Source organism: Mastomys coucha, unplaced genomic scaffold, assembly GCF_008632895.1.
Source record: "Mastomys coucha isolate ucsf_1 unplaced genomic scaffold, UCSF_Mcou_1 pScaffold20, whole genome shotgun sequence".
NCBI classification, from domain to species: Eukaryota; Metazoa; Chordata; class Mammalia; order Rodentia; family Muridae; genus Mastomys; species Mastomys coucha.
The window spans coordinates 110,345,627-110,360,842 of NW_022196903.1; positions in this window are offsets into that span (position 1 = coordinate 110,345,627).

Sequence of the window (15,216 nt, forward strand, 5' to 3'; positions counted from 1 at the left end):
CAGAAGGGGGCGGGACTTTCCTTGCTTTGTCTTTGGGGAGGAAACAAACAGAAATATCTACCTTGAAGTGCTAGTGAGCCAGGCTTTCCTTAAGAGAGCATCTGACACTAGGGATGGAGACTAGTCTGGCACCTGCGTAGTCTCTCCTCCCCCCCGCCCCCCCCCCCCGCAATCTCTGTTTACAAGTCCACAAGGCGGGGGTGGGGGTGGGGGGCGCTTTTGAGATCTTTGTAGGCCAAAGAGTCTGGTCTTTTTGCCACTGGGACTCACGCTGTCCATTACAGCCAAGACCAAGGCTTAGGGACCAGCCTTTCCTATTTTTATAGCCCTCCGGGTCAAGGCTGACAACAATGAATAAATCAGGTCATGTCTCATCTCTGACTTGTCCCAGGTTACTAATCTCTCTCCTCGTGGCCCTTCCAGGTTAATTTAGTGAGCACCAGGTCCTAGTGTTGCCTCTGAGGATTGAGTCTGCTTTGCATTTGGATTGTGAGTCCTGGAGGGGTTGGGGGATAGGATGAGGTCTCCTTGATGCTGCTGAGCTTCAGGGTCAGAGTCTTGTTTGGAAAATGCACGCTTGCCTGCTGATTAAAAATAGCAACTACTTTAGGAGCACCGGAGAAAAAGCCAGGAACTCCTGTGCTTCTCTATCCTGGAGGGATGTCCTTCACATGCGTGCCCTTGTCACCTGTGGTCCCTGGAGAGCGACCAGCTTCAACAGTAAGAATCAGGACACCTCCAAGGGCAACCACTTCTCAGTTTACACTCAGTTTCACACTGGTATAATCTTCTTGCAGCCAAAGGCTTCCCTCAGCCACATTGGCAAATGATGGATGCTTGCTCAAGGTGTGAAATGACTCAGCAGGAAAAGCTGCCTGACAGACAGGCAGCAGGCCTTACAGGCCTCATCCATATCTCAGATGTCTCCTGAGCCTGCTTTTTCCTTAGATTAACAAATGATGATGCAGTTGCCTGCCTGCCAGACTATGTTATATGTCTCTTGCAGTAAATAAGGGCTATTTCCATGGAGCATGCTAGTACCTAGTACATGTTCAATTTTCCTAACTTCAGCCCCTTCTGTGGTTCAGGGTTTCATACACTTAAGATACCACAAAGGTTTGGAAGATGATGGTCCATTGTGGACTTGGGAGAGTGGCCATGAACACCAGTGACTCTAGATCTGATTGTAGGGTTTACTATGAGATCTGGGAGAGAGGGGTTGGAATTCCAGAACCCACAGAGCACCTATGTGAGCCACCCAGTGCTACCTGACTCATGCTGGGCCTTGCTAGGCTTTGGAATCAGAGAAAAGGCAACACTGCCTCTGCCAGTGCCCCAGGTAACTGGCTAAGGTGTGGGGAAAGCGCAGTGAGGGGCAGGGGACCGGTGGCACTGTCCTGAAGCCGCTGATGGCCAGCTGTGAGTGCTTGGGTGGGATTCTGGAGCTGGCCAGGCGCCAGCCCCTACACTTGCCAATTCCCCCGAGTTCTCTGTTAAGTGGAGTAGGGAGGTTTTGCACATTTCATACTGATGAGTGTGTGTTTTTAATTTTGTGGAATTTTGAGCGTCAACTCACTCAGGAATTTTCAAGAAACCTGGTCTTTCAAAAGAAAAAAAAAATGTAACACTCGGGCATTTTACTTTCAAGTCCGTACTGAAGAGAAATGGGTTAAATTTGAGAAGGAGCCCAAATGCCAGGGCCTAGAAAAATGTCACTGACTCCTTTCTTTCTCTAAGAATCTTCCCCAGAGAGACCAGCCTACCTGACTGGTTAGGGATACAACAGAACCATACTGTAACATGGAGTTACCTACCAACTGTTGTCTATCAACTCTCTATGCCTTTGTCAAGTTGTCTAACATGTGTCAGTGAGCAGTCAAGTCTTATGTCTGACTGTGATTATACACAATCCAGCAGCTCCAGCAGGAGAGGGGAGCAAGGGCCTCCCTCCCATTGAGACCAAGGCAGAGTTGCACTCCCCAGGTCTGCTGTGCCCCAGAAGGATGCTACTGGGCTATCCCTTCCTCAGACACAGACACCAGCTGCAATGGTTTTCCATCTCCCCTTGCATGATGGAGGAGTGGGCGATCTGGATTCCCCCAAGGCCAGCCCTCCCTCCCCTGCCTTTCTTTCTCTGGTCTATTTATGAGAACTAATAAATTCCTCTCTCAACCATGGCCTGAGTTAATTTGGTTGAGTTTTAGTCACTTCTGACTGTAAAAATGTTTGGCTAATACAAAACGCCTTGCAAAAGGTTTGTACACACTCTGCTCCAGCAAGCTGGTGGAATTTTTATGACTGTTTCCATGATAAAAGTTTCTCAAAAGTCACTTAAGCCTGGCCAATCCACAATGTCCCATGAAATTTCATTGAACATCCTGAGATGTCACTGAAGCCCTACCAAGCTGGCCAGCCCTACATATGCGAACCTACTATATGCAAGAATTTTTCCAAATCCTCTGGTGTTTTCACTATCCGGTCATCTCTACTAGCACAGATCCCTGTTAAGGCATGATCTGGTTAGGCAAAGTGGAGATAAAAGAAAAGGGATGGATGTTCATCAAGGTTTCTACTGACCTGAAAGACCTGTTTCTTCAAAACGCCCGGGCATGCCTCTGGCTGACCATCATCTTGAAGCCAGTATTCACTGCTCTATCAGATGTCCCTTAACCTGAAAGCAATCTTGCCTAAGATCGTTGGTCATCACTGGACAGCAACCAACCCATCAGAGTGGGTACAGAAGCTGTGCATCCCAAGAGGCTGCCCACTAGCATCCTTCTGGGGGCACAGCAGACCTGGATGGTGTGACCCTGCCTTGATGTCAATGGGAGTGAGGTCCTTGCTCCTCTATCCTATTCTAGCTGCTAGAGTATATATAATCATAGATTCCTAGGAGCTGGAGCTCTCTCAGGGTAAGCTAGAGCAATTTTCAAGACTCTGTCACATACCAAGGTCTCTTCTGCCTGATCTTGTTTCCTTCCTTCCTTCCTCTTGAGTGACCCCAGGAAAAAAATCACAAATAAACATGCCACATGTTAAAACTGATAGACTGCCAAGTCTCTCCAGAATTAAGCCACCTTCCCAGACGCAGTCCAGCAGGCCAGCCTTAGCATCCTAGGCATCTTCCCTAGGTTCGGTTGATTGGGATGAGCTAGGAAGGGCATCTGGAGAGAACAGGATGGCGGCATTAGAGTCCAGCTACCATGAGCAAGAACTTATAGGACGCTTATGCTGTCTCTGAGAGCAACTCGGATAAGAAAGTGGTCATGCCCACAGCACAGAGAAGATTGCAGCGCCTACTGTGTAGCCGGAGCACAGTGAGGCTAGCAGTGCTCTGGGGGTTCATCCTCATCAGTAAAGCCAGTGACCGTCTGGGCCAAATAGGAAAGGATAGACTGGACACCTAGGTCCTCCTAAGGCACCATCCAGATCAGGGAAACAGTGAAGCCAGGACTAGAAAGTGCCTCTTTGTTCTCTAGTGTGACCGTTCTCTGATCACCTACTCCCCATTTGGCCTTACGGTTACTTCTCATGCTCCCCCAGATATGCTCTCTATTGTATCCAACATGACCCCAGGTTTTATCCTCATTTCTATGCTCCCCAAATATCTGCCTTAATCTATTTCAACTCTACTTTTAAAATCCTTAGCCTCTGACAATGAACTGAAATAAACCTCCTCAAACAAGCCTTTCAAGCTGAGATAGCATGTTCTTGATGCTGGCCCTACAGCCCGGTCTCCTCTCTGGCGAGCGTGCATGTGTTGGCATAGTTCAAGATCCTGGGTCTTTGCCTGAGAGGCAGCCAGTCATGTCAAAAGGCCTCTTCTGTCCTGCCTGACAGTTATGCAGGCAGCTGGAAGAAATGGGGAAGGCATTAGTTCCTAATAAAGCCAAAATCTCCCTTTCTGCCTCCTAATAACAAAGTTTCTGACCCTCACTACTTTTCTTGTCAAAAGGAGGTGAGATGATTTGTACACCTCTGGTTGTCAGATGAGTCCCGTCTTCTGCCTTGTGATGGGCTCCCTTTCCACTCCCAGAGGCGGGGAAAGGATTCTGACTACTTGAGGTGTGCATTTGGACTTTTGCACAAAAGCTGTATCAGATGTGTTGTCGCCAGAACTTCTAGTTGCCTCATATGTTCATCAACATTTGTCACTATGGCAAAATATCCATGACAGTTTATAAGGAGAAAAGGTTTATGTGGTCCATGATCTCAATGACAGTTTATAAGGAGAAAAGGTTTATCTGGTCCATGATCTCAAAGGCTTCAATCTGTGAACGTTTGGTTCTGTTACTTTTGGGTCTATGAACAGAGGATATTATGATGGAAAAAGACTTCACCTCATGCACCTGGAAAGCAAAAAGAAAAGGAAGGACCAGGGTTCCAGTAACTCTGCAATGACCCCAGTGACCTAATCCCCTCTTCCTAGACGTTCCACCTCCCAGAGGGACCACTTTGGGAATCAGCCCTTTAATATATAGGCTTTTAGGGAGACATTCAAGCTCCAAGCCATAGAATCTTTTCGAAGGGCAGAACAAATATTTCAAGACACCTCTGAGTAGGGAGTATACTTTTTCTATGGTGGTTTGAATAAGAATGGCCCCATCTGCTCATATATTTGAATGCTTAGTCACAAGGGAGTGGAACTCTTTGGTAGAAGGATTAGGAGGTGTGGTTTTGCTGGAGGAAGTGTGTCACCAGGGGTGGGCTTTGAGGTTTCAAAAGCCCAAACCAGATGTAGTTTCTCTCTCTCCTCTCAGGATGTAACTCCTGCTAATCCACCCCCGCCCCATGACTGATAATGGTCTAAACCTCTGAAACTGTAGGCAAGTTCCTAATTAAATGCTTTCTTTGATAAGAATCATCTTGGTGTCTTTTCACAGCCATAGAACTCTACAGACTAAGACACTCACCGTAGAAAGGGAAGTTGGAGGTAAGGACACTGTCAACCCCTGGTGACAGCCCTATGTGTCCAGAGCACATGACACAAGGCAAGAGGCTCTGATGCCCCATTTCTTGGATGTAAGACATGGCTTTTATGACTTGGCAGAAATAGACACGCAATGGAAGAAAATACATAATCTACGGGAGCCCAGAGTCCAAAGCCAGGAGGCAGAGTGGCTCAGTACTGGCCTCCTTTCCTGAAACCAGCCTGCCAAGAGTGGGGAGTGCCAGACCCACACCCATTCTGAACTTGAAATAACTCTGAACTGTAACTCTAGACCACACAAACTCTATCTTCAGGGCCTGAGTCTTCTGAAGAAATTCAGGCTGGCCGTGATTCCCAATGTAACTCTTTCTCCTCTGTGCTCCTCTATTCTTGACTGAGCATCTACTAAAGAGCCACCTGGTCCTGCCAGGATACTGCTGCCCAGTACAGGTTAATGGGGATAGGCTCCTCCCACAGACACACTGAATGTCCCTGCTGAATAGAGACTATGCCCTGAGTCCAAGTTGAGAAGCAGGCTACTGTGAAGCCCAATCATTGGTTTTGCATCCAGTTTCTTCTTCCTTTCTCTCATCTTAAAACTAAGCTCATCGACCATTTGGCACCCTGGAAATGGAGGTCAAATTCTGCACACAGGAACATTTCCACCTGAATAAACAAGTTCCTTTCTCTCCTTCAGTCCTCCATCATTCCCAGAACTGGTCCAGCTGTTCACAGTCTGCTCTTCCTCCTGGCCCCAGACGTGTTCTAGGGCAAGCACACACCCGGCCTGGCCAGGTAGAGGAAAGCAAGAAGAGCATCTCACTTCTACAGCCTAGAAAAGAAGGAAACAGGTGGCTGTCCCTCCTCTCTTCTGTCTGCCCCTCCTCTTGTGCTGTGTGCACATCCCAGCCTCTTCAGTGTGGCTCCCTAGGCTGCTGTCCCTCCTCTCTTCTGTCTGCCCCTCCTCTTGTGCTGCCCCTCATCTTCCACCAATGTCCTGCTGCTATAGTGTGCCTCTTAAATGTCTCACTTACGTCCCATGTGTAAATTCTTCCCTCTAAGGCAGGGATATGAAGTGAGGCCCAGAGAGAGGTCTTCCGGCATTTAGTGAGTCACTAAAGGGAATTGGGAGACTTGGGTCTCTTCTCTCTCTTTCTCTTTCCAGATATACAACTTCCCCCACAATGCATTGTCTGTCACCATGCACTGCTGCCTCACCACCTCAAAATGACAGGGGGAGCAGCTCATGAAATGAAACTTTCAAAACTGAGTCAAAGAAGGGTTTTCTTTTTCTAGTGTGTGTGTATATATATATATATATATATATGTATATTATATATATGTATATATGTATATTATATTATATATGTATATATTATATACATGTATAATATATATTGTACATTTTATATATATATTAGTGTGTGTTCATGTTCACATGTGTATGTTTATGTGTACATGTATATACATGTGTGTGCCAGATACCCACAGAGGCAAAAATATCGATTTCTATTGTGAGCCACCTGACATTGTTCTAGGAATTAAACTTGAGTCCTTTGTGAGAGTAGTAGGTACGCTTGATGGCTGAGCTATCGCTTCAGCTCCAAAGGGTTTTCCTGTTTTGTTTTGTTTTTCTTCATAAGGTACTTATCTCAGGTATCTGTTACAGCCACATAAAGCTGACTAACATTCTAAAGGCAGATATGCTGGAGGATGCGGTAGAAACATTCTCTACTTACAGACCTCCAGCCGTGCATCAGCCTTTAGAGACCACAGATAGATACTCCATTCGCTCTTCTGCCCCCTCTACTCAGGCAACCACCCTTGGGTCCGGTCTCGAGTTCCAGATTTCTCATATACAGATGGAGTTGAGCACTCTGCCTCACCACACACCCATAGAAGAGATAAATGCACAAAAAGATCGGCCTCCTGAGTCAGCTCTAAATTGAGAGTTGGTAAACAAGAACAGATATCCCCACACTTCTGCAAGACACCAAGAGCTTATAGAGCCACCACAGGGGGGAAGAACAACAGACCCTACCCCCATCTCCAGCCTCTGTAACTCTCCAATACTGATCTTTACACACAAACATCTCAGGTCTGCAAGGGTAGGAGCGAGGGACTCGGTCTTCAGGAGCCTAGAAAACTGTGCCAAGGATGCTCTGGGAAGGCCCTGGCTGTCAAAGAGCAGTGGAAGCTGGTACCGTCGTACCTGGGTACTCACTCTGTCCCATACTTTAGTACCAGCCCACTAGGGCTTCCATGTCCTACAGACTCCATGGCCAACTGACTATTCAACAGATTGAGGCAACATCAGGCTCGATTCTTCATAGACAATTCTCCTTTAAGTTTACTAAACTACCCTCTTGCCCACCAAGCAAGGCTGTCTGGGATACACTGACCCATATCCACACCAACAAGGGTATCCTGAACGGGGCTGTAGCGTCAGGAAGTGTCTACCCTTCTGCACCCAAAGCCACCAACGACCAAACATTTCAGCAGCCAGGCCAGGGAACAGGATGGGGAACTTTAAACAAAATTAAGCTACGTTTACTTATTTATGGGTACACATGTACACAGTCACAGTGTACATGTGGTGGCCAGAAGACAGCTTTCAGAAGTCCTCTCTTCCCATCATGTGCGTCAGGCTTAGTAGCAAGCTAACCTGAGAGGAAGGTCTTAAAGCCAACGCGTAGAGCCAGGCTACGAGTCTGACTCCTGAGACACAGCTTCCACTCTGAGCCTAAGTGTTGCCTCCGAAGGCAGCATAAACACGCTTCTGCATGTAGCACTGTGTGGTCCATCCGTCCGGTCATCTTGCTCTGTCCAACATTTGGACACACTGACGCCTTTACAGAGGCTACTACTAACTGTGGCCGCTTCAAGAATCAGTTTAGTTCTTGGTCCTTGGCGAATGATTCTTGTCCCCGTGAGTTTAAGCTTCACTCCCCTTAGAGTTCAGCATCCTTAAAGAGTCCAAGATTGTGCATGAAGATGTTTGAAATGACTATGCCTTTGCCCAGTAGAACACCTAACACAGCCAGGCCTCCAGGCTGAAATACAGCGCACAGATGTGTCAGCCATCAGTACCGTCTGCCCAAGTACAAACAAGCTATATATCCCACTGACAATGGCCTGGTTATGCGGGACCCTCACCTTGACAGCCAGGACAGTACCATGTGCTTTTCTTGGCACACCCTGGAAAGGGTGCCTTACACTTCCTGAATTATGAGTGCTTAGGGCTCTGGCTTCCTGCTCAAAACCTCAACTCCAGTCAACTGGTCGACAGAATTATACCCACAATGACCTGCCGAAAAAGCCACAGAAGTAAATATTGCCTTGGGTCAGATCCCCTCCTGGAATCCCAGAACTGTTGAAAGCTGCCAAGGCAGGGGTAATAGATCACCACAACCCGCCTCTGTTTACAACCGGGTAATGCCTTTTACGACCGCCTCTCTCTGTCCTGAATATTTATTTTATTGCCCCTGTAGGGAGATTTTTCCATTTGGTAAAAATCATCAGATGGTTTCAGTCATGTTAACAACTGTTCATTAAATGCAGAGGGTAAACAGAGATGTAAAGGTTTGTTTCTTTCCTTTTTCTCTATTTATTTTTAACTTATGGAGAAAACTCAGGGAGTGGACCCAGGGAGGGAGACATATTCAGATACCAGGTTCCTCTCACTGGATGGGTATCCCTTGCCTTGCTTCCTGCCCTTCAGAGAGGACTAGTCCCTCAGCGAGATGAAAGGGAAAGGCTGTATGCAGATGCATAAGACTGGGGCTTGCTGCATGACCTTCATGTTTGGAGTCTCTGACCTGTTTATTTTATTTTATTTTTTTGCTTTGGGTCCAGGTTGCAGAAGACATGTATCTTATTAATGGAGAAAGCCTTTTTAAGTTTAGAACAACTTAAAAGTCACTGGTGTGGAATAGTTGGAGAGAAAGAACCAGATAGTGGCAAATAGATGGGTAGATGAAGTGAGTGGATGAATGGAGGGTAGTGGAGACAGAGTTGGTGATGGAAAGTTAGCCAGGTGGAATCATTGACTGCCTATGAATGAGTGTAAGGATAGAAGAATAGAGTAGTGAGTGGACAGATAAGTAGAGGTGTACGTGGTGGTGGATTGATGAAGGTGTAAAAGGAGAAGGTATTTATGTATGGATGAATAAAGAAATGACAGGTGGAAGAAATGATAGATGGGTAGGTAGATGGGCAGGCAGATGTTGAGTAAAAGGATAGATTGGCAGGTGATGGTTAGATGAATAGATGTATATGAACGTCACTGGTGTCGTGTCACTGTTGTGAAAGTCACTGGTGTCAATCTAACCCAATATAGAAGCACCAGGGAAGGGAGTCTTAATGGAGTTGTCTCCATCACATTATGTTATGAACATGCCTATGAGAGATTTTTGGAATTAAGTTTCAATTGGGATGGGAGGGACCATTCTGAATTTTGAAAGTACCATTTTGTGGGCTGGGCCGCCCTGGGGCGAATGAAACCGGGAGAGAAAGCTGAACACACATGGGTATTCTATTGCTTGATGTTCTTCACCCTGGATATAATGTAACCACTTCTCAAGCCACTGCTGCTGGGACGTCCCTGCCATGGTGGACTCTAACCTGGAACCCCGAGCCAAATAGACCCTTCCTCCTTTAAGTGGATTTTATTGGAGTATTTTGTCTCAGCAAAATGAAAGAAGACTAAGATGCATGGTCAGGTAGGTGAATGATTGAGAGGTGCTGAGAAGGAGCGTTTCCAAGAGTCCATCTTCCACTCATATCTTCTGGGCCAGGCTCTCAGTGGTACCTACCTATCTTCAAAGTTGGCCTTGAAAGGTTCGCTGAAGAGTCTGTTCTGCCAAAGTGGCATGGAGTGAAGAACAGAGAACAGGATCCCCCTCTAAACAAGAGCAACAAGTGAGGACAGTATTCTGACTTATCTGACTTGGGGCTGGGGAGTGACTGCCTGGGCAAGCACCAGGCTTAGTCCTTCACAACCCCCAGGAATTCTTGTCCCCTTCCCTGGCTTTCATCCAGGATATTTCGTGTGCTGCTGTTTTCTGGGTATCAGCTTTTTCTTCCCCACATTCAGTTCATGCATCCTGTGTCAGAAAGGATGTCAGTCCCTGGGCTGTTTGCATCTGTGCTAGAGGAGGAGGGCCACTGGCGATGCTCAGGGGGAGAACCAGGGCTGGGGCAACTGTCTGCTTGAACTTCAGAAAAGGAACAGAGAAATGGCACTCGTCTATCGTATCAGCACACTGCCATTAGCATCCCTGTCTTGATAAAACTCAAGCTATCCCCTCAATGAGAAAGTGGGAAATGCAAAATATGCCTCTCATTTCTTCCTATCCATACGTTCTGAGTGGGCAGAAAGCCCAAAGGGATGGAGGTCTCTTAAAATACAGACCCTGAAGGAGGTCTGTCAGACTTACCAAAGAAACAAGATATAGATATGCTTGCATCTCACATAAACAATGAATAATTCCTTTCTTCACAAACATGCCCCACAAAAAATTGTAGGATATTCAATCAAGAACAACAACAAAAATCACAACATATATTTATCAAGTATATGTTATATTCAAAGGAGTCTTGAATTTCTGCATAGCAAATTGCCTTTCATCCTTTACCAGGACAGCCCTCTTGTAAACTACATTTAAACCCCAGGTCTTCCGAGTTAAAGGAAGAGAGGGATCCGACTCTGCAAGCTGGGCAGTGAACACTGGAGCTAATCTCACAGGGCAGGTGTGAGGACACAAAGGGAACAAGAATAGGATGCTGAGTGACTGGGCGTACACATGCTCCCAAGCTCACAGTCTGTCAGTCAGGTTTGTGGTTAGCCGAACATGGTACATACAGTTCTTGCGAGTGTGCTCTGAAAACGACCATGGATATCTGAAACCATGAGTAACACCATCCCTGTAAGGGCCACCTGTGACTTTTCATCTGTAACTGAGGCAGCACTAAGAGACAAGTAGGTAGTGTGTGCTCTGTGAATACGCTGGGCAGAGTGATGATTGGGATCCTGGATATGACAAATAGGGTAAGAGACTTTATCACCTTCCGAACATCATATAATTTAGCACGTGACATTTTTGGCTTCTGGAATTTTCTACTGAGTGTTTTCAGAGCATGGTTGACTGTCGGTGACTGGAACCACAGAAAGCAATACCTCTGGTGAGGTGCAACTGCTGTATTCCAGTTTAGATCCTTTAGTGGTGCCCTAGCTACTGAGCCCTGTCTGCTGAAAGGAAGGTTAGCTGAAGTCAAGGTGGCTAGGCATGGAGAAGTAGAACAAATCCAGACCTGGTTCTCCATATTTGGGAGCTAGTATGGGCTACTCTCAGACCTGGGCCCTGAGACACTCAGGTCTTCCACATTATATCTGGGATGCTGTTCTTCTAGCTATGCATTGGCAAATAACTGCCTTCGAGTGTCTGGTCATCCTGAGCAGGACCATGCTAGATAGATATCCTGGTTAGATGGTCATGCATGCTCCCTGTAGGTGGTCCTGCCTATGTATGTATCCCAAATCCAGTGGTATCTGACTCAGGTTTCCTGGGACCCTTCCCTACCTGGTGGCACGGGATTTTTAAGAACTTCAGTTTGGGATCCATTCAAGGAAAATATGGCCAGCTCAGTACATGCTGAGCCTCAGTCCTCACTATAAACCTTCAAGAGACTTCTAGATCGTTGTCACAGAAATGGCTTGTGACCCCAAATATGCTTCTATGACTTACTGGTGGTCACATGCACTTGCAACATTTTCCCTGGATGATTCTCCCATGTTGGTCCAAGCTTCTCGTCTTTGAAGCTGATGTAGGAGGGCTTATCCTGAAAATGTGGTCTTGGTGAAATCTCAATGTGATAGACCCAGAATTTGGCAAGCTAGAGTCTTACAGAAATAGAATTGTCAAGTATCTTCTGAACTCATTTCTCTGGGCCACGTGTGTTGACACTTGGTAAACCACCCAGCACCACCATTGGTGGAGAGCATATAAATGGTTCTACAGGCAAGAGCAAGGCTCTGGGCATCCGTCTTCTTCAGCTTTACTACCATACGAGTAGGCCATCTGCTACTGGGCTCTAAACAAGGTGTCAGAGCTGTGTGAGCAGAGACAGTAGAGGGGAGACAGCATAAGCTTCTGTCTGCTGATGGAGCCCTGTGAGACTTGCATGGAGAAGGGACCAGGAGCACTGCGGGGGTGAGAGAACCAAAGATGCCCAAGGATCTTACATGTACTCATGCTCCTCTTGGAATCTGCACACTCCTTGATCATCTCTCTCCGGCCTAGCTGGGATTCGAGTGAGGAGGATTCCTTTTCAATTTTATGTTTCACCACTTTGAAGCCAAATACTTCACTTTAGATGGAGAGCCTGGCTAAGACAGTGTGCAATATTAAACTTCGGCCACCCTATTTGAAATTTTTATATTATTTTCAAGATTTGCTGTCCCCAACCACCTAGATTATTTTAACATATGTTAGCGTAAATCAACTCGCTTTCAAAAACTAAAATCATATATAAAAATAGGTCCAATCTTGATATTTGAACTGTTGTATGGGTCATATTTTTATATTACATTAAAAACACATAAATCTACATCTGAAACCAGTGCTTCCTGAGCTCATTTTTATTATGAAATATTTGCACCACCAAATTGTGGAAATAGTCTAGATGCCACCAATGGATGAATGGGTAATTTGGCTTATATGGACAATGGAGTTATACTCAGCCATAAAGACAGTTGAAATTATGTCATTTGCAAGGGAACATATGTTCAACCTCAAAAAAACAAACATCGCCTGTTTCCCTCATATGCAGAATATAGAAAAAAGAAGAAAAGGAAGCTATGACACTAGGGATCATGTGGAAGGAAGAGGAAGTGAGAAAAAAAGAGAATCAAACTAATAGGGAGGTGAATATCATCAAGGTACATTACATCCATGCATGCAAGTGTCATGATGTGACTGCTTGCTGTGCACTATGGCTGTATTTTTTTTTTAAAGACCGTAATAATGTTGTTTTCAGAGACAACTGAAGTTATCTTGGCAGTTACACTGCAGATGAGGACTTAGTACAAATCTTCATCTTTGCCCTGAGAATCCAACCTGGGAAGGCTAGCCAGTGAACTTTGGAGTGACCTGCCCTAGCCAAGCAGAGGGATAAGGAGCAGATGCTTGTGCCAGGGATCCAGAGGCTGGCCATTCAGACGCGCCTGTTTTGTAACTCTGAAGTCAGCCTCCAGGCTCCCATCTTGATTTCTGGATAGTCTACACGACAAGCCAAGGGGCAGTGGCCAAGGGGGAGCCGCCAGCCCTCCGTTCTCTTGCTGTGTGGAGGAGAGCTGCAGACTTCACAGAGACATGAGTTGGTTTTGTGCCTTCCGATGAATCAACTCTTTCCACAGAGGAACTGGGTGGAACTGAGTAGAGATTGTTGCATAAACAGAGGTAGCCCCAAGCTTGGGAGACACTTCTTTGGCTGAACACAGAGAAAATTCAAAAGGCTTATGACCACCCCACTCATCTGTTTCTTCTTGGAGTTCCCTAGAGTGGACATTAAATAAAAATCATTCATCAACTGTAAAATTATAGTTTTTTTTTTTTAATGTAAAATCCGGTTCCTTGACTACCCTATTTGAAATCCTAAGGGCTTACTGCGGCGGCTGCACAGAGCACTCAGTGGCGATTTATGTGACAAATACTTGATGGCTGGCTTTTGTGTTGCACAACCCTTCTTCACTCCCTACCCCAACAATGTTTTTCTTTTAAATATTTCGAACTCTTACTGTATATCTAGCACATAGTAGGAGGACGTACGGAACGTATTTTAATGAATGATTGAGGGAGAGTAGGGACAGATGTGACCTACATCAGCTTCTGTTCTGGAGCCTCAGCCGACCAGAGCCTTTGTTGGCCTCTGCTTTGCTCTTAGCCTGCACAGGGCACCCCTCCCCCCAACCCTCACTCCTTGTCTGTGAGTGGGTCCTACGAAATCCTCCTGATTTCGTAGCAAACATCAAGTAGCAAGGAGCTGGACACCCACCTATCTGCTTTGGACAAACTTACAGGAGAGGTTCGCCTTGCCTCAGAGATGTACTGAATAGAGCACAAGTTTTTGTGTTCATAGTTTTTGCCCAAGAGCATCTGACTTTTTTTTTTTTTTTTTTTTTTTTTTTTAACTGTGCTTTCTAGGCATCAGGTATCCATCCCAACTGCCTAAACCCTAGCCTCTCGGATTACGGGAGCATAGGAGATGAGACCACCAGAGGGCGCCGGAGCCCAGTCTCTGCCGATCCTGCAGTATAACAGGGCCAGCATGTTCAGAGTTTAGCATCCTGAACGCTGAGGATAATGCAAAAGCCGGTAGAAATGGATGGCCCCCTTCTCTGGAATGCTACTTTTTAAACACAGGGACCAAGTCGGCGAGGTTCCAGATTTGAAGTTGAGTCCCTAAAGTGAGCCTGACAAATGAATGGATGCAAAGTGCTTGGCGGAATTGTTTAAGACACTCTCGTGGCTGGAACATTTTCCTCTTGACCTCGGCCACCCTTCTTTAGTCCCTAGGTGGAGCCCCAGGCCCAAAGGTCCTGGCCACTTCTTCAAAAATGATTCCCAGATTGCCTTGAGACAGGATTGCCCTGCGACTAGGCAAGTCTCTGTTGTGCACTCCCTTGGGTAGACTTGATAACAGAATCCAAATCGCTAAATTGGCTTTGTGGGAAAGGTGGTCGGAGCATAGCCAACACTGCCCGTGGCAGCGGAAGGTCCAAAGGACGCTGCCCCCAGCCTCTAGCCCTCCAGGCTGCGGCCTGCCCCCTCCCCCGTGTCTCCTCACACCCGGGTTGGGGTTGTTTTAGTTGACCAGCGTGGAGCACAATGTTCTACCGGCAGGGCTGAACACTAATGAGTGTATTTGTAAAGACACAAATGACCACCTTTGGAAGCACGGTTTTAGGGAGCGGGGCGGTAGGGAACTCCTTCGTCCTTTTTAGAACACTACACTTTCTTAACGAAGTTGTTTCCAGCTCCGATTAACTGAACGCCCATCAAAACCAAGCCCTGAGAGTCAAGACTTTTCGCAGGAGTGAGACTCACAGTCTTTTCTCTTCCGTTTCCATTTTGTAGGGTTAGAACTGTGATCACCCCCACCCCCAGTCGATAGAATAGGGGTACAGAGGGGAGGTAGCAAAGAAAATTCACGGTACTATCTCTGGAAGACCCGCTTGGTCTCTATGCTCGGCAGCACAGCCCTACGTTAGAATACATCTTCCCGGG